Consider the following 20,811-nt stretch of genomic DNA (forward strand, 5'->3'; position numbering starts at 1 on the left):
AAAAACTAGACTAAATAATGTTTATAAATGATAACGGACTGGCCCTTTAAATTCCACAGTGTAGGAGATGCTTTAGAACTCTGAAGCTGAGGAGGAATGAGGAAGAAGTAAAATTAATTTAGGCATCCTTCAACTTAAAGAATGAACTAAGACCAAGATTTTGGTGTAGCCATTGAAAATGGAATTGTGAATTTGGAGTTTGCAACTTGTGATTACTCCGATAGATGCTCTGATATCGACAGATAAAATTATAAGAGGAACCCTATATCATGGGAGGGGGAAAATAAGCGTTTTAAGAAGAATTTGCCTGTATTTCTCTCTGCTGGCTCGGTCCTTCCACTCATGAAATCCCCTAGATCTTGATACCATAAATTGTTTTACTATGGCCCTCAAATTGTTATTGTGTTTTACTGATGCACCCCATTTCTTCACCAATTCCACCAGCAAGGACATCTGGCCAGGGATTTTCATATGCCACTATGAAAACAGCACTTTAATTCAATTTATAGATTTCCCAGCCTATAGTTTACCTAGAGAAATCACAGGTTTTATGATATTTTAATATAAATTTTGCTTTGCAAATAAACATAGGAACAGGCAAGAATACAGTAGAATCATGAAGTTCCAAAAGGTTGGGGAAAAATTGTGCTTTACTCCTAGTTTGTGCATGAAATCTAGCTCATCAATATTGAAATTTTGATTCAAACTTTATTCTTGTCCCTTTATCTATTTTTGATGATGTTGAAATTTAAGCACTGACCATGTATGTAAGAGATTTCTCCTAAAAAATCCATTGGTTGTAGTATATGAATCTAGTCTCATTTCATGCACTAATAAGCCATGTAATCTTGAGTAATTTATCTTCTGGGTTTCAGTTATTTGAGCCATAAAACAGGTGCATTGAAATGTATGTCCCTCTCCTTTCATCTCTAAAATGCTAAGCATCTCCACTCATTCATTCATTCATTCATTCATCTTCATGATTACTAACGTTCTTTTGTTTACCGGTTGTGATTTGTTTGTGTTTTTATTTTTCACATAAAATAAGTATTTTCCTTCCTTTTAAGGCAACTTTGAAGGAGATGCTCACCATTAAAAATGCCCATCCTTGTTAAGTCTAACTGATTGCTTACTCTATGTGTATGCCTAAGAAGCTGAATATGATTGGAGAAGGTCACACGACTCTGCTGACTGATATCACTTTAAATTTATCAATATGTAAAGAACATCTTACTACACTTTCCTAGTAAATCTTTCTCACTGTAAAAAACTACTATTTTACATTCTACTTTCTTCTCAAATATCCAAAGCCGACTCTTTAATCTATCACTCACTGCTCGTGACATCATCTCATTTTTCATTAAGAAAATAGACAAAGAGAAAAATGGCCTCCTCTATCCATCAAGTGGCCAATCATCTTACATACATCTCCGCCCAGATTACTTTCCCTTCTCCTTTGTTATAATGAAGCAAATGTTCCTGCCTCTATCTGAAGCCAACCCCTCCAGATGGGCTGTGAATCTTTATCACCTTTCTAGTACTCAAGGCGAAACACTGACTCACAATTCTCCCCCCACTCATCTTTCTCAGATTATCAATTCTTCCTTTAATATGGGATCTTTTTATTAATTATAAAGATATGCCTTAATATCATCTTTATTGTAAAATCCTCCTTTGATGTCATTCTTTTCTCCTTTACCCCACATCTCTGCTTCCCTTAAAAAGGAAACTATTAATAATAAAGTATTTTCAGGACTCTTAGTTTCTATTTTGTCACCTCCCATTTTCTCTCAACTCACTATCTTCTGACTTAAATCTCCAACGCTCTATAAATGGCTCTTTTCAAGGTCATAAATGACCGTTCTTGGGACATTTCCAAGTGGTAATGTTCTATCCACATCAAAATGACCTTATATTTACATTTGACATAGCTGACCCTTTCTTCATTTATCAAACACATTTTTCCATATTTTTTAGACACTAACTCTATTTTTTCTCTTTCTCCTATGGCAAAAGTTACTTATTCTGTTCCAATTTCTGCCTCCTCTTCTGCTCAACATCTAAATCTTAGAATGTCCTGGGCTTAGGTTTTAGCCTTCCTATCTATCCAAAATCTATCCTTAGGTGAGGTAATCTAACCCCATAAATTTAAATATTTTGCTAAAATGTTGAGTCTCCAAGAATATATTTCTAACTCAACTATTTCTTTGGGCTTCAAGCTTAAATGTACAATAAATGTATCATATACTCTTTTGTATATATACAAACATTTCAAAGTCAATATGGCTAATTAGGAATATTAGGAATTCTTGAATTTTATTCCTCAAACTACTTTTTGTTCTGTCAGTGTTGCTTAACTCAGTATATGGCACTGCCATCCAGCCTGCTGCCAGGAGTCATTATCGGAGCCTCTCTCTCAACACTCCTCCATCCATCAATGTCTGATCAATCCTACTGCTAGGATACATCCAGAATCTGTTCACTTTTTATCTTCTACATTTTAAGTCCAATCCAAATGACCACCACTGCCCTCTGGACTGCTCAAATTGCCTCCCATCCAATGCCTTTTGTTCCTTTCCATAGTCCATTGCCCACTAGTTATACATGAAAGCCAGAATAATCTTTTGGAAGCAGGCAAATGAATATAGTAGCTCCCCTGCTACCCACCCACTCCCACCAGTACATACACACACACTTAAAAGCCTCAAATGACTTACTATTTCAATTAGAGTAAAATTTAAAAAATTATTCTATAGAGTACACAATAATAAAATCCTGCATGATCTGGAAAATGCCTTTCTATCTGCCTTGTTTTCTATTCTCAGGTAGGTTTTCCTTTTGTCCCTAAAGCAAATAAATATTTCAAGATCTTTTAATTTACTGCACCTCCCCAGCCCCACCTAAAATTTTTCTTCCCCTGGCTCTTTGCATGTTCGCCTCACTCTCCTAATTCTAATTTTAGTTACCCTTGCATTAAGCATTACCCTTGATAAAGACCCTTTGACTAGCTGATCTCTGGTATCTAACCCCCTCCTAGTTGCTCTATAACCTTATTTCTTATCATTATGTGAATTTATCTCTTATATTTTTATGTTACCATCATCTGTCTTCTTAAATAGAATGCAAGAAGCTCCTTGAGAGAAGGAATTTGTCTTTTCCACTGTTCTAGATTAAGAGCAGAGTTTAATGCATGCATACCGGATGAATGAATGGACAGCTTGCTGTGAAAACATATAAAATTAAGAAATCACAAAATATTCACAAAGGTGACATCTAAGCTGGGCAAGGAGAAAGTATGGCAGAATTACTTTTAAACAGTGGTGCCTAGGCAGGCAGACATGAAAGTCTAGCATTCTCTGTGGAAAAGCAAACTTTTCAAGGTGGTATGAAGAGGGAGTGCATAAGATAGAGTGGAGGAGATTTGTCTGAAAAATGCAGACCTAGGTTGCAAACCTCGTTGCGTGACATACTATGGTCTTTTCACTTTTTCTACAAATATTGAGAAGCAAGCACAACTTTTACATGGAATTGTGACATAATAACATTTAAGCATAACAAAGCTTAAATTAACAAAAGGTTAACAAAAGCTTTTCAATGTCTATTTTATTTATACGACTTCTTTTCAGTATCTAAAACTTTAGCCAACAGTTCTTGTATTTCGGCAGTCAGTGGGGCATGTGAAAACTTGTGGTACTCATCCTGGTAACATTTTGTTCCTGTGTGGTAAAACTTGCAAGGATATTCATTATGCAAATACAGACAGTTTTCACCTCTGGTACAATATCCTTGTACATAAAACTCACACATTTCCTTTTTCTTCTCTATCTCTGCATCATGATCAAATTTACACTGGTCTCCCTCAATACATTTCCTTTCAAGAAAATATTTACAAATTTCTTATCCCTTGTATTCCACTGTATGTTGGTTGATGAATCCCTGACTCATTCTCACATGCTGCTGCTTCTCTTTAGGTTTACCATCCTCTTCCTGTGAGCCACTATTCTTCAGCACAGCATTTGGTCCCTTATTTCCAGTGCCAGGCCATTTTCGCTTCATTTTCTTCTTTTTACCATCCTTGTGCCCAGCTTTAATATTTTTATTTTTTTGTTTAGCAGCCTGCTGAGTATCTTTTGCTCCCTCTTTCTTCATAGATTCTTCAGGAAATGGTAGGGGTTGAGCAGCATTTGCCATTTCTTTAGCTTGTAGGTACTGTTGAAGCTCTTTGGCAAAACTATCTTCTGATTCCTGACTGCAGATATCATTATCACTATATACATCATTGTCCTTACTTCTTGATTTTCTACGTAGCAAACTATTCAGTGATGTTGCAGACTTTCCTTGATTTAATTGAGGTTCAGAAGAAATGCTACAGTTTGAAGATCCTGGAGACCAGTTAAAAGGCTTTGGCTGTAGCCTGGATGGAAGTGGAAGATGTCCAAGGAGAGGAGGGGATGAAGAGGATGGAGGATCTGCCTCTACCTCAGGGACTTCATTGGAGTTGCAAAATGTTCCCATTTCAGCTTATTTGTTACTATCCCCAGATAATAATGATTTTTTGATTTCTGATCCTGATTTATGTGTCCATATGTGTAATATATAAAATACCTAAGGATACACATCACCTGTATGCATCCAGGTATTAATTGATAGGAATGTATTAATCTATATATATATAATATTTATTCATGTATACATAGTATATTTATAAGAAATAAAAAAATACATGAAAGTAGACCAAATGAAAGTAATATTAAAGAAAATTTTTGTTTCCATCAAAAAATTTTAAAAATATAAATTTTGAGTGAGATGAAAATTTACTCTTTCAAATAGGTGGGGAAGAAAACAGTTTAAATCTCAACTAGTGTGATGGAAGAATTAGGGTATGAGACTTGGAAAGTGTGGGGTACAGAAGTGTCTGGAGCTACTGATTGCTGTTCTGTGACAAGTACTAAAAGCTTGGCTTGGATTAAAGTAGTCACTCATTACCTGCTGTTTCACTCTCCATAGTTTCAGTTACCCCTGGTCAACTGTGGTCCAAAAATATTAAATGAACAATTCCAGAAATAAACAATTCATATGCTTTAAATTACATGCCATTCTGAGTAGCATGATGAAATCTCATGTTATCCTGGCCCATCCTACCTGGGATGTGAATCATCCTTTTGTCCAGCACAACCACTCTGCCTGTAGTACAGGCCTGTTAGTCACTTAGTAGCCATCTCAGTTATCAGATTGACTGTTGCGGTATCATAGTACTTGCAATCCTTATTTTATTTAATAATGACCCCCAAGCATAATAGTAGTGATGCTGGCAATTCAAATATGCCAAAGAGAAGCTATAAAATGCTTCCTTTAAATAAAAAGGTAAAAGTCTTGGTTTAATAAAGAAAGAAAAAAAATGTATACTGAGGTTGCTAAAATCTACGGTAAGAACAGATCTTCTCTTTGAGAAATTGTGAAGAATGAAAAAGAAATTTGTGCTAGTTTTGCTGTTGCACCCCAAACTACAAAAGTTTCAGCCACGGTGTGTGATAAGTACTTAGTAAAGATGAAAAAGGCATTAAATTTGTGGAAAGAAGACATGAACAAACTTGTGTTTCAATTTAAGGCAATTAACAGGAAGATCCAGTTACCAGTCCCAAGTGAGGATTCCCAGTGCACGGAGGATGGCAAAGATCTTAACAATGCCAACCACCAAAAGGCAGAGCCCACAGACCTGAGGTTGAAAGCAGCCAAGGAAGATTTCGTCCACAAGAAACTGGTTGAAACAATGCTTTACTCACAGAAAGGAGAAGAGATAAGCAAGATCAGAATCGGTAGTTGCACCAGTTTTCCATGGCCAGTAGGTCCCTCCTGATAGCCAACACAGAGTGATGGATGTCTTGCTTGCTTCTTGTGCTGTGGGCAAAAGACCCCATCTCTTCTCGAGGGGACAGAAATACCAGTAAGACTGGCCAGGTGCCATATGGTAGACATGCTTAAGCAAAACATGCAAATTCATTGTCTTCTCAGGGCAAGGGAACATAGCCTCCTAAAAAGGAAGAAGAATCTGGCACTAAGTGACAGCTCAGCACCCAGCTTCCACATAGGGGAATGTTCCCCACCCACGGCACTGATTAAACAATCCCTAAGAGGGCCAGCAGGTCTCAATGAATAATTGAGCATGAAAAATCTCTCATTTCCAGCTTCTGTAGGTGTTAAAATTCCTTTAACATATGAGCATAATTGTGTGGATTTGCTCACATAACTAAATACTCACTTAAGACTTGCAAAAATTGCAGTCCATAGGCTGCTAAGGAGAAGATGCAGGAGTAACCAATGAGAATGCCTAAGTACATTTCAGGTAGAATTATATGGTATGATAACATACTAGAGATTAATAAAATGTATTACATACAGTAATAAATCCTCCTCCTAAGTATGCTGTGAAGTGATGGATGCCCATTGTACAGGCACAGGGAAGAGTGAGATTGGAAATTACCTGAAGATTGGGGCATACAATGAACAACACTTGCTGTATACATTCACGTTTTCTGGTTGTTTAAAATCGTTGTTCAATCTCGAGATGGAAATAAACAGCTTTAAAGGCTTTTAAAAGTAAGGACACATAGAATGTCTGCTTTTCAACAGTGGGCAAACAATAATCCCCCCATCAGAAAAGCCTTTAGCAAAAGAGCAGCTTAGCATATAGACAGTCTCCCAGTGACCTGGCACTTAGCTGAGAATAGGTTGGGAAAAAATATCGGTGCCAATGAAACCTGCCTGGATTTAGAACGTCCCACTCTATTAATTCTTTTCTTTGGCAAACACAGAAATGAAAGGCAGAGGGAGGAAAAGTTGAGAAAACAAGAGAGGTATGAGACACAAAACGGCAGTGTCTCTCTTTATCCAGGGCTTTGCCACAGCCTCCCTCATTTCCTGGGCATTGTTATCCAAGAAGCCAGGTAGGGTGGTGTGCAGGCAAATACAAGATTATCTCAGACAATGAGTAGCAGCATCAGAGTTAATCTATGTGCAATGGATCAATAGCATGATCCTTAAGATAGAGAAGTGGCCAAATCAAATGGGCTTTCTGTTTGCTTTGTTATTTAGGCTTTGAAGCTCTATTTTAAAAAATTTCACTTTGTCTTGCTTCTTAAAGGTGTTCCTGCAAGTAAAAGACCTTGAATTCTAGTCTGGGCTAAATACCCGTGAGCCTAATAAAGGCAAGTCAGTGCTAATTTGTAGCCTGGGTTTTTTAGACACAAAGGCACAGTTTGAGATACACTGAGTTGTACAGCACTCGTTAAGTATCAAATAGGAAGTGATTTTTTTTTGTATTCTTTGGAGATGTGTTTGGACTTTGAAAATATTTCTATTTTAACTTCAAGACTAATCCACCTCTCTTTTGGGTTCTACCCTGAAAAGAGGAACCATATTTATATCATACACTCACCCCCCAACTGGCTGATTGAATTCATCTAGACTAAGCAAATTTAATTTAGACTTTATCCCATTCAGCACTGACAGAATCCAACTGGAAAAAGCAGTGTGACTCACTTTATGTGTTTCTCTACATCTCTGACCTTAGAATTCATATCCTTCTCTAGTTTCTTTGAGGCTCCATCAAGGTTAATCAAACAACTTTGATCTATAATCGTTTGTTTGCATTCCTAGGATTCAAAGCACTAAGCAGTTAGAATCCTGGCTTAGAAGAAACCATGAAATTTTGCATTTCTTTACACAGACTCCTCTAAACCTTCTCTGAGAGATAATAACTAGTTCACATCAGGAGGTAAAGGGAAACAGAGTAGCTATTACATGTATAAAACGAGCTGCTGTCTTTGAAATAAAAATGGAAGATCTCCAGGAAGACCTTCTTGGCCTAAAATTCCAACAGAAAGGAGTCTTTCATTTATGAAGTCCCTGGGCTGTGAGGCAACAGGCTCCGTTCTGACCTCTGATCTACTATACACACTGTGTAACCATCAGCATAATGTTTGAATGTCTTCAAGGAAGAGATTTATCCATAACTTTTAGTAATCCATTTAAACCTTGAAGAAGCTTTAGTTATTGCAACAGCAGAATATTCTAAACATAATATTTAGTAACATTAACATTTTTATTCTGTCCACCATTAACTATAGCACTGGTTCTTACAGTGTGTGATCTAAGTAGCATCAGCATCAGTTGAGAACCTATGAGAAATGCAAGTTCTTGGGCCCAAATTCAGACCTAGTGAATGAAGAATCCTGGGAGCCCCGGAATCTGTATTTTAACAAAATGTCCACGTGATTATGAGATAGCCTCAAGTATGTGATCCACTGGGCTGCAATACAGAGACATGGATAACCATGGGCGTGGACTTATGTTTGGTGTCTTTTTAAAATATTAAGATAGAGAAGTGGCCAAATCCAATGAGTTTTCTGTTTGCTTTGTTATTTAAGCTTTGAAGTTCTATTTTTAAAATTATATTTTATCTTGCTTTTTAAAGATCTTCATGCAAGTGAAGACTGTGCATTCTAGTCTGGGCTAAACACCACTAGGCCTACTGGAGGCTTTGTCAAGCTATTTGTTATGCTATCTAAACATACATTCTCAAGGGAAGCAATATCATTCCCCAGGAGCAAAAATTGTTTTTTAGGGGCAGAGAGAAACAGGAAAAAAATCTTAGATATTTTAATATTAATAGTTAGTGGTCCTCAAAGGGCTGGAATACAAAAACAGACATATAGTACATCTGGGGTATTAAAATTTCACGAGGCAGGCCGGGCGCAGTGGCTCACGCCGGTAATCCTAGCACTCTGGGAGGCCGAGGCGGGCAGATTGTTTGAGCTCAGCAGTTCGAGACCAGACTGAGCAAGAGTGAGACCCCCGTCTCTACTAAAAAATAGAAAGAAATTATCTGGACAACTAAAAATATATAGAAAAATTTAGCTGGGCATGGTGGCACATGCCTGTAGTCCCAGCTACTCAGGAGGCTGAGGTGGGAGGATCGATCGCTTAAGCCCAGGAATTTGAGGTTGCTGTGAGCTAGGCTAACGCCACAGCACTCACTCTAGCCAGGGCAACAGAGTGAGACTCTGTCTCAAAAAAAAAAAAAAAAAAAAATTCATGAGGGAAGCAAATACAAAAAAAAAAATGTCTAAAGAGTCTCCTTATGGGATTGATTTTGGGGAAAAAAAGACAAATAAATTGAGAACCCCTAATCTAAGGAAAACTTTCTATCCTTTAATTTAAGAAACACTTTATGCTTAGCCTCTTCTCTTCCAGATTCCACAAACAAGACACTAGATAATGAATTTTGGCCAATTAGAGTCCATTTCAACTTAATGATAGGTGATTAATTCCAAAGTAAAGACATCCCTACATTACATATATAAAAAGTAAAATTAATAAATGAGATAATATCATATATGGTTAAATCCCTTTAGATTTTATAGATTTTATGTTCTCTGAAACAATCATTATTAAGTTTTCAATTATTATCTTCATTTTCTAGATTAGAAAATCAAAGGTCTGAAAGATTGAATTAATTAATCCATTAATTCCTTCCAAAATAATTTATTGAATGCTTAGTGTATAATAAATACCACTGCAGGCATTGATGATTAGCAGTGAGCAAAACAGACAAAAATCCCTAGCCTCCTAGAGCTCACATACTAATAGGGAGATGCACCAAAACAACATAAATAATTAAAATGTATAGTTTTTTTTAAATGGTGGCTTTTTGAGAAAAAAATAAAAAGAAAGCTTAGTGTTGAGGTCAGACATGGAGGGTGGGCAAGGAGGGTCACTGTGAAGAATACCAAAGTTGTGTAGAGTAGTGAGGGAGGACCCCATGAGAGGCAAGTGTTTTAGACTCAGGACAGCAAAGATCAGCTAGTAATAAAAATTTTGGAGGAAAAATTACATGTGGCATGTTTGAGAAACAAGGGATAGAAAAGTCCTATAGTGCAGATTTTATGGAAAAGGGAAGAAGTGATAAGATTAGAGAGATATGTTGGGACAGAACTGTAGAAGTCTTCGAAACCCAAATAATTGTCGATCTTTCTAAAATTGGTAAGTATTGAAAGCATTTAAAGCACCATTCAAATGGTGTATTGATCAAATAAACAAAAAGTAGGAAAAATATATTAATTAGAGAGAAGAGTAGGTTGAAAAAACAATCAAATGCCCATCACAGTGTATGAGACTATAAGCTCCCTAGAGGGTAAGACCTGTGTCTATAAAGCAGTTAATTTACCATACCAGCCAGAATTATAATTAAAGGTTTTAGGTGCCCAATAAATATTTGTCACAAAATTGATACAGGCACAGTGGTAGAAGGGCTGGAACCAGTATTCTGGCAATGTGGTAAATATTGCTGCAAGAGACCTTACAAATCAAGGACTAAAAAAATTCAGTGACTACATATAGGAAACCACAGTCAAAGAAGTTCCAATGGCTTGAGTCTGATAAAGAATTACGAAGAGACTTATGATTATATTAACCAAAATTGTAACTCTGGAGGAAACATTGGGGCAAAAAATAAATTGCAGGATATCTTAATTTTTAGATGGTTTTAAGAAATCTGAGGTGGAAAAATCATGGAAATGGTTGGAAATGTGGTTCTAGAAGATGGGAGGATTTTGGAATTATTTGTCATAGCACATGCAGTGGTAGAAATTAAGAGGTCAGATGGTACAGGGCCAATTGAAAATTATCCCTGTCACTTTTAAAAGTCATTTCTTCTTTCTGACCTCAGTGGCATTTGCAAAATTATACTATCTTAAAATTTAGAAGATTTTATGATTTGTTACAAAAGTAGAAGACTCAGAACCTGGACATTGTGGACAAAGTCATATGTAGAAGTCAGAAATGGGAAGAGAAGAAGATGAAAAAAGAAAGAACAGAAATGTAAGCATCTCAGAATACTTCCCTGGCATTAGAACCAAGAGAACTTACAGAAGTGGAAGATAATCAGAGTAGAAATGCCACAGACAAAGGAGAACAGGAAGCAAAGGTCACAGACGTTTGGTGATTAGGAAGTTATCAGTGATCTTTGTACTAGTAGCATCATTGGAGTGATGGGGGCAAAAGCCCCAGACTTCAGGGTGCAGTGGAGCATACAGCAGGATGGGAGAGCCTCATTAATCATTCTGCTTGCTTTGGTATACATACTTCCTTTGAGCCCTCAAAGGCCATGACATATGTGTATGTATGTATGTACATACATGTGTGTGCATATATATATGATACATACACATATATGCACATATATAAGATGGAAAATGTAAAGGCTAAGCAAGATATAATAGCTCACTTAAAATTCAGGACATCTATCCACTTGCCTTAGGAGTCATTAGAGACTAAGACTGGGGTTCTTACATTTCAAATAGTATGTTTTTCCTCATTTTGTGTCACCACCTTTCTATGATTTTTACATATTCAATACTTAATACCCCCACAGTGATGAACAAAGTGTTTGCATTTGACTGACACAAGATGGGAGGTGCTTTGAAAGTCATTATTCTAAATACAAAAAGATTTTGAATAATCTTTCAATACGTCAATGTATCACATAAGCAATTGTTAAAAATTTTTTGTCGGGGAAGAAGTTAATTTAAAGCACTTGTGATGTTTAATGCCACTCAGGACAGTTATGAAACACTGTAACCCTCTGATACACTTATCAACCTCTTTTGCCCTTTCTGAGGTCAGAATGAGCCCCAGGCAAAATTATGCTGCCCTGAAGGTTCACTTTTGACAGCCCCAGCTCCCAGTTTCCAGTATTCCCCTTCCTACCTTTGGTCCTCCTCTTTCCTTTTATTACCCTTAGGTGGCTATGCATTCCCAGCTCAGTCTTAAGTAATTCCAGGGGATTTTTAGCTGATAAGGGCTTAAACTATTAGCTCATAGAGGGTATTTTCATTTCAAAAAGGAACTCAGGAAAACTAAACCCTGAGATCCAAGGTGGAAATGTATAAATATTTAATCGCAATTATCAGTGACATTGGTGCTGAAGAGATCTGGGAACTGTGCAAACATTTGATACCCCTCAAATCAGACCTTATAGGTGGCAAGTCTTTCTGGACAGTCTGTTGCAGACAAGAAATCATCAATATTTGAGGAACAATATTTTATTCTCACCTGACCTTGAAAATGATTGAGGCTCAGCTAAATTTGCATAAACACTAATTTCCACCTCCGGAGATATCTTTTGTTTTTTTTTTTTCTTTTCATAAAAGAAAAACCATAATATTCCCTTATTTAGCCAAAGGTTTATACTTATTTCAGTACAGTAGGCATTGGAATATATTCAACAGAGTCAGCAGTATCTCTTGTTTTACCTTTCAAGGAGTTTCTGGCTTCCAGATATCAAGAGAATTAATTTCCATCATGAATTTCCTGCTTCATCAGTAAGAGCCAATCATGTACAAGGGTGATGCAGCACCAACAGAAAATTTTATTTCTTTAATGTAAAACCCTTATATTGCTTTCATATCTTTAGGAGAAGAACAAAATTCTCTCCTTGGACTTATTTTAGAGGCAGTATTGCGTAGTAGGGTATTCGTTTGAAGACAACTGTTATGAATTTGCTGTGACTTTACGCATATCACTAAGCTTGCCTAGGCATCAGTTTCCTCATTTATAAAGTTTTTCTCATTATAAAAATAAACGGAGAGTTGAGATAAATATTCTCCAAAATTTTCTACTCCCTGGATATGTCAGTTCTCTGAACTCCTACAGCTTTAACAATTATCCCTCTGGAAAAGAAGGAGAAGGAGAAAGAGGCAACTGCCTTTAACCCTGGTGATCTTGTATAATTCTTTTATTTGCTTGTTAATCTTGTTGTTCAAGTAGCGGCTGTGCCCCGGAAGCAATTTGTTTAATCTAACACTATTCTAAGACTAGATCAGGAAGAATGATATCATTTCTGAATCTCCCAGGCAAGGCTACAGCTGAGCTGTGAAGTATCAAGTATCAAGTATCAAGCTGTTCCTGATTTAGTCCTCGTTTTGAAATGGCCTCCTTCTGAAACACACCTGTCTATATAGGAAAACAGAACAGAACCTGGGTGGATATACCGTGACTCAGTAAATTTGTTATGTCATGCCTCCCTTTTCCAGTGCCCTTTATCCTGTGATTACCACCCCTCTCCCCAGTGCCTACTGCCCTCACGTTCCACCCTCCATGCCTCACCAACCCCCGCTTCCACTCCAGGTGCCCACTGACAGATGTTGCTTCTTCTAGGTCTGCAATGATGGGAATGATTCCCTTAAGGGAGATGCCACTGTGTCCATTCTCCCATAGACCCTGATTAATTACACTAGCTAAGTGGGAAAATATTCCCAATAAAATATAAATGGTGAATGCTGAAATAAGTCCTATTTTATTAACTCTACCTCAAATGCCAAAGTGTCAGCTGTGTATCACTTTAGCTCAAACGATTCAGTAGTTGAAAGTCTTACAATGTAATCATTGCATTTTTTTCCCTTTTTTTGAGCCAAGTGCTTATTTGTATGGGTGTATTTTAGTAGCATGTGTAGTACACAGCCCTCAAGTTCTTTTCTAGGTTTACCTCTTAAAATTCTCCACTGTCTGTACCCTTCAGTCAAACTAAACTAGGGAAGGCTCCCAAGAACTGCTATTATCTCCACTTAAAAAATCAGTTCTCCTTTCTACTTAGGTTCAAAATGCAATTTCATTTCAACTTCTGAATCTTCCCTTTTATAGAATTTTATTTTTATCTAGCTCGTAGGATTGTGAGAATGCAGGTGAAATAGTGCACAGAAAGCACTTAACACAGCGACTCAATACACGGTAATTATTATTACATTACTTGTTAGATCTCTTTTTATCCCGTCAGCACTGAGAGAAAAGTCTTACATAACTCTTAGTCAAATTAATAAGAAATTGAATTAACTTAGATTAACATTTGTCAATTGATTAGCTTTAAAATATAGAAAAATAGCAGCAGAGATGGGGAATGGAGAAGGAAACAATATTCCAAATAAACACAGGCAAAAACCAAGCAAATTCAACAGATCTCTGGTTGATTCAATGTAGAAAGCACCCAAAGAGGTGACCATTTTTCCTTTTTCTGGATCCGTTTGCATTTCCAAAGGAATACTTTTAATAAATAAAACAGTGTTATAGACATGGCTGCCTTATTTTTGCAATAGTTTTGTACCTTTACATTTTTGCAAAACTCAATCAACTTTTCAGCTTTTCTCTTAAAATCCTTTCCTTTTCTCATTAGTCTGTTAGTAATCATTGGTTTCCTGGCATCTCCATTTTGTCAGGTTATTATGCATTCCTCAGCATTGTGAAAAATGAAAAGTGGAAAAATCACATATTTTTCAGCTGACTTAACACTGCGTAAAGTGCTGAAATTATTAATTGAACATCTTGATTATAAATTAGGTGGAAATAATGTTGAAGAAGCAGCCCCTAGTCATATGGGATTATTATTAGGGCTACACACTGAATGATTTGAATTTCATTCTGGTAGTAGTAAATATAGTTAATACCAGTGAATATGAGCTCATAGATTTTGGCTGAATATCAACCAAATCAAGCAAGCTATTGCCTTTGCAATTTTGAGGTTTACATCCCAAAACCACGTGACTGCTGCATCTTTGCCCCTTTAACTGCTGGAGAACTACATCAAGGGTTTATCCAAGCTAATAGCTATCTTCCTCCTGGAAACATTTAATCCAAAATCACAACATTTTAAAAACCTCAGTAAAATTCACTCCACTAATTTCAAAGAGGTGATAATCCAAAATGAAGCTTGGTGGATGTTCGCCTTTAAATAGTACCAGGAAAAATGTGTTCATCTTGGGCAAATTAAAGCATCGTCCACATTTTAGCAAGTGATTAACTTGCTAAAGATAATAAACCAACTTCAACTTCAGAGTAAAATTTACTAGCATATCAACATTTAATGCTTAATTACAAGCTACTTTTATCTGTTCTTTGAAGCAGGCCTGAAAAGATCTCTATCTAGCAATATTTTGCATATTATATGGGATAGGTTTGGTTGAGGTAACAAATCACAAAATTTCAATGGCTTAAGCCTTAAAGAAATAAACTTTTAGTTTTTTTCTTCTATAACATTTCTGTGTGGGTGCCCAGATTGCTAAGGGAGACCACTTCCACGTAGTCATGTAGGGACCATGTGACAGTTAGTTTTATGCATCAGCTTAGCTAAGCTACAGTACCCAGTTATTAAATCGAACATTAATCTAGGTGCTGCCATGAAGGTACTTTGTAGATATGATTAACATCTACAATTAGTTGACTAAGTAAAGGAGCTTTTCCTCCATCACGTGGGTGAGCATCATCCAATCAGTGGAAAGGCCATAAGAAGAAAACTGAGATGTCTCTGAGGAAGAAGAAATTCTGCCTCAAGGCTATAGCATCTGTTCCTGCCTAAGATTCCAACCTGCTGGCCTACCCTACAAATTTTGGACATCTCAGCCTCCATAATTACATGAACCAATTCTTTGAAATAAATCTTTTTATAAAGTTTTAGTCATTTTTATTTTTATGCATATATAAAAATATATTATGAGTGCATGTGCATGTGTGTGTATAGTCAAATCCTACTGGTATATTTCTCTGTAGAACACTGACTGACACAAAAAGCCCCTTTCCAACTCCTTCCATCTGGTAGTTATGCCATTGTCGTCTTCCTCTTTCAGCTGGCAAAGAAGAAAGAGCACAGGAAGAGAATGCAAAGAAGAACACACCACAAAGGTTTTATAAATCTGGAAGTGGCACATAGCATTATCTGTGAGGGATCTGGCTATGTCTAACTGCTAAAGAAGCTGAGAAATGTCACCTACATGCATCTCAAAATAGAGAGCAGATTTTGGTGAACAGCTAGTGGTCTCTATTAAATTTTCAGTTATGACATTTATAACATAATTTTTAAAATTGCATTTATCTTATTTTAATTTTATATTTCTCTAATTTACCATCTGATGTGGAATTTGAGGTGACTATTAACTTGGATTGAGAGAAATGGAGGGAAGGTCATTGTAGGCTGCAGAAATAGAGAAAGTTGGAAGAAAGAGACAGCGTAGGAGGAAGGGCAAAGAGGGACCTGCAAGATGGGTAGAGGGGATACACCTCTCTAGAATGTGCAATCTAATCCTATTTGCCCACCCCTCTCTGTTAGTGTATCACTACCTCGGTGAGCCACCATTATTGGATGTGAGTTGCATATTCCTCATGCATCTTTGAACAACAACAATGAAAGGTTGTATACACTGATATGGATCTTAGAGTAAGTGAGACATGAAGAGAAATGAGATTAGAGAGGTACAGTCAGTCACTTCAAAATACTGAATTTTACTTTTCAGACAATGAAGAGTTAATGCAATCAACTTTACAGTAGGACTGATGTGATCAGTGTCACACATTAAATTTACCATTATGCTTTATTTAAAATGGATGAGATGTGGGAGAGACATGAACAAGACCGGTTAGGAAGAAGATGGAAATAATGGTACGGGGAAGAGCTAAATGCCTGCACCGTGGCTGTGGCACTGGTAATTGAAAGAGAAGCAGGGTAAAAGGAGTGATATCATGGCAGTAGCATGAACAGCACTTAATACCTTATTGGATATAGGGGTGGGAGTAAAAAAATACTCAAAGTATTGCCTATGTTTCAAATTTGGATGATGGAAGGCTGGTGTAGCTTAATTGAAATTAGGAACACCTTACCTGTTCTCTGGACTACACTAACCTTCCCTGCAGAGATAGAAAAAGTATTTAGCCCCTCATGGCATACACAGTGCTGTGGGGGCCCAGAGGAGGGGATGACCCTTCCAGGAATGCCCGGTTTCCTTTGCCATCTTCAGGCCCCTTGTATTACTGTCTCCCACTTCATCACTCCCAAAAGACATTTAATGTTCATTAAGGAGATATAAATAGGTTGCTCCCTTATCAACCCAGCAACTGGGTCAATTTCACAGTGAGTCATTAAATGTCTTAAGAACTGCTAATCTATCATGTTTTAATGACAACCTTAAAATGGTATTTCAAAATCAAAAGATTTATATGCCATTAAAATATGATTGTAATATACTAATATAAGGCTTGGCTCACCGATTGAGAGCTGTGTGTTAGAAAGGAAGGCTTGGGCCCGGGGGAAGTGGTATCTACTTTGCAATATTGAAAACAGCTGACCATTTTGGATATTTGTCTTAGAGCCAGCATTCTCATAATTTGTGTCTTGGCAGACACAGAAGTAGCCAATATATGATGACTGCATCAGTATCTGAACTGGACATTGTGTACCCAAAGAACTGGACCAACAGACAAAGTAAAAAATAAACATACCAAAGAAACCACTAAAGCAATATACCAGTTACTAAAAAGTTAAATAAGCACAAGTAATAGTGATGACAAAATAGTTTTAGATGCAATTGATAGGACCGTATGTATCATGGGATCAGTTCCATGTAATCCCTCTTCCTCACTGAGGGATTAGAGTGAATGAACATAGACATTTTCATTGCTATATCTATTTACCTTGTCCCTGTTCAGCTTTGCTGACAGTCAAGGGAGACATTTTTAGAGATAGCAATCTCTGTATGTATTCTGGTGATAAGAGTTCCCCAGCATCTCACACTATTTATATAAATTATTTTTATAATAAATAAAACTCAATTTGCCTTCGCTATTCTTGCCACTATTATTATTACCTTGTAGCTATTATTTTATTTCCTTCTCTCTAACCCCTTACAATTATACATTGGTATTATATATCACAATGCTGAGTAGATTCATCATGAGCTTTTAGGAAAATGATGATTCTTCTTTTATCTTGTCAATTGTATTGATTCACTGAGTTAATTAACACTCTAGTTAATTTCTCTATGCTGACTAAATCACTGGGTTATTCTACCTTGCGCTGATCTTTGCATTACTCATTTGTGTCACTTCCTTTTGTTTACTCTACCTCTAAGGCAAGACAAAATTTTGCTTTTTTTTTTGGCTTCTATGCCTTAATTACCACATGGTTTTGGTGTCTTTAATATCATGTTTCCTAAGATACTAACTGTTGGAGCACATGATCAGGAAATCCATGATATCTGAGAAGACGGTGCCCTGCCTACCATGGTGACTGTAGTGCTGTCTCACAGCTCCTAGTGTCACTCCAGTGTATTCCAATGCAGGGATCTTCTCTTCCAGCCCTCTCACTGTCTCTTCCTCATGAAGAAGAGTGTTGGCTAGGATTCAGGAGGTTTGGGGGCTTCCCTTAAAGGTATCATTCAGAAACATAACTTTATTTCTCAGTGTCATATGATTTATAAAACAAAAGTAATAGAGAACTTCTAAGATCTTATACAACTAAAAAATATTATGTTATGTAAATAACTTCTAGACACACAAAAAAATAAAATGCGAAATGCTTTCTTCCTTGATATTTCCTAATTTTTTCTCTCAAGGACTTCTTCCTCCTCGTCGGATCTGAAGTAATTAATAAAATAATTGTATTTCATCCATAAATATTTTGGTTTATATTTAAATGGCTCACATCCTTGCACAACAAAAGCTCCAGCAACTTAAAAATCTTTAACTTTTTTTCCCTTCTGTTTTCTTATGCAAATTGCAGTAGTGAGTAACAAGTAAAATTTCATGAGATGTTCTAGGTTGTGGGGACACAATTGTTACTCAATATTTGTAAGTTATAAGTGAAAAAGCACAAGATTTATAATTCATAAACTAGCCAGCAATACAATCTTGAAGGACTAATTTAATTTAAACTTTAATTTACTTACCTTTAAAGTATATTCTAGTTGCAGCATTAAGTCTATGAATCATTTGTCAGATTAATGATGTCACCTAAAAATTTAATGCCACTTTCATTAAAATATTTTCTATGTTTTTTTATCTCATTCTCAAACTATGTAGGAAGAGAATTATTATTCTTTTTTCATACAAAGGCATTGGGCCAGGGAAGTGAAACGAATGATTTAAGTATCCAGCTATCTTGTGATTGCAGTGGATGTAATTCCCTATCTTTTCCTCCTTCTGGTTTTTGTCTGATTCATTTTCATATACCAGAACATAAATTTCTGTAAATTTACTTAAGAAAGTGAACTCTAGTGATTTATATGTAATTCACATTTCTGAATTAGTAATCAACTAATTTTATGCATCAGACCAAACTAGTATCTCTGGTGTTTAGATTGTAACTGAAGATGCAAATGAACAAGAGAAGGAAAAAAAAAATGATACCCAGAGCTAAAATATAATCCTAGATTCTGATTATTTGTGAGCATGTGGATAAAAAGAAAGTAGAATCATTAAATTGCTAGATAGGAAACCATGAAAGATAAGTTCTAATTTTGTGTACAGAATTAAGCAAAAACCTTTTTTGTCACTGAAGAATCATGCTTCAGGTAAGTTTTAAAATAATAGCTAATGTACTCAGCTATAATTGGCGGTGTAAAAATTGATGAATGTTTCAGAATTTACATTCTTACTCTTTCTTGTAATACCTTATATTTCTTTACCCACAGATTTAACAGTAATTTCAAACATAAAGCCTTAAAACATCAATAAAAACAAAAGACAACCCAGTAGAAACATGAACAAAAGACTTGAACAAGAAATTCACAAAAGGGGATATTCAAATGGCCAAAAAACATAAGGGTTTAACTTGAGTAGATATCAGGAAAAATAAAAATAAAATTATAATGAGATGCCACTAAAAGCATTCTAGATTACCTAGAATGTAAGATCAGACTGCTAAATACAGTCAAAGATGTGAATCAACTGACATTTTGATACAATGCTGGTGAAAGTATCAATGGGTATGACTGCTTTGGAAAACTCTTTCATTATCTAGTAAACCTGAAGTTATGCATATCTTACAAGCCATGAATTCCACTCCAGGGTATATATCCAAAAGAAATCTATCTGTATGTTCACCAAATGACAAATAATAGAGTGGTTACCACAGTTCTATTTATGATAGCCAAAACCTAGAGACAACTCCATTACGCACAAATAGTAGAATGGATAAATAAATGTGAAATAATTAAAAAACACAGCACTCTATGTATAGCTATACTAGAGAACTACACGTAACATCATAAATTCTTTTCATAACGCATTGAGCAATAGAAGTCAGACAAAAAAGAATATAGTGCATGATTCTACTTTATATAAAGGTAAAAAACAGACACAAGTAATGTATGTTATTAGAGTCAAAATAATGGTTACCCTCGAAAGAAAAGCAGTGACTGGAAAAAGCATAAGGAAGCCTCTAGATTAATGGTGACATTCTGTTTTCTGACTTGGGTACTGGTTACATGGCATGCTCAAACTGAGAAAACTCGTGAAGCTGGATATAATTTGTATACTTTTGTCTATATATGAATACTTCAATAAAAAGCCTATACTATAAGCCAGTCATAGAACAGCAAATACTGCATATTCTCATTCATATGTGGAAGTTAAAAAAGTGGATCTCATGAAAGTAGAGAGTACAGTAGTGTTTACTAGAAGCTGGGAAGGAAAAAGGGGAGGGAGGATGAAGATCGATTGGTTTAAGGGACACAAAAATACAGTTAGATGGAAGGAATAAGTTCTAGTACTCAACAGTCCAGTACAGAAATTATAGTTAATAACAATTTGCTGTATATTTCAAAATAGCTATTTAATAGGAAAGAAGATTTGTAATGCTCTAAACATGAAGAAAAGGTAAATATTTGAGGTGACAGATATCACAATTACCCTGATTTGATCATCACACATTGTGTATATGTATGAAAATACCACCTGTGCCCCCAAAATATATACAACCATTATATATCAATAAAA

General features: G+C 36.1%; 1 pseudogene; it reads right to left on the reverse strand.

The window, feature by feature from the left end:
- Window positions 1-3,603: 3,603 nt before the first annotated feature.
- On the reverse strand, window positions 3,604-4,515 carry LOC105827069 (annotated as a pseudogene).
- Window positions 4,516-20,811: the final 16,296 nt, after the last annotated feature.

Source organism: Propithecus coquereli, unplaced genomic scaffold, assembly GCF_000956105.1.
Source record: "Propithecus coquereli isolate 6110/MARCELLA unplaced genomic scaffold, Pcoq_1.0 Scaffold96, whole genome shotgun sequence".
In the NCBI taxonomy this organism is placed as follows: domain Eukaryota; kingdom Metazoa; phylum Chordata; class Mammalia; order Primates; family Indriidae; genus Propithecus; species Propithecus coquereli.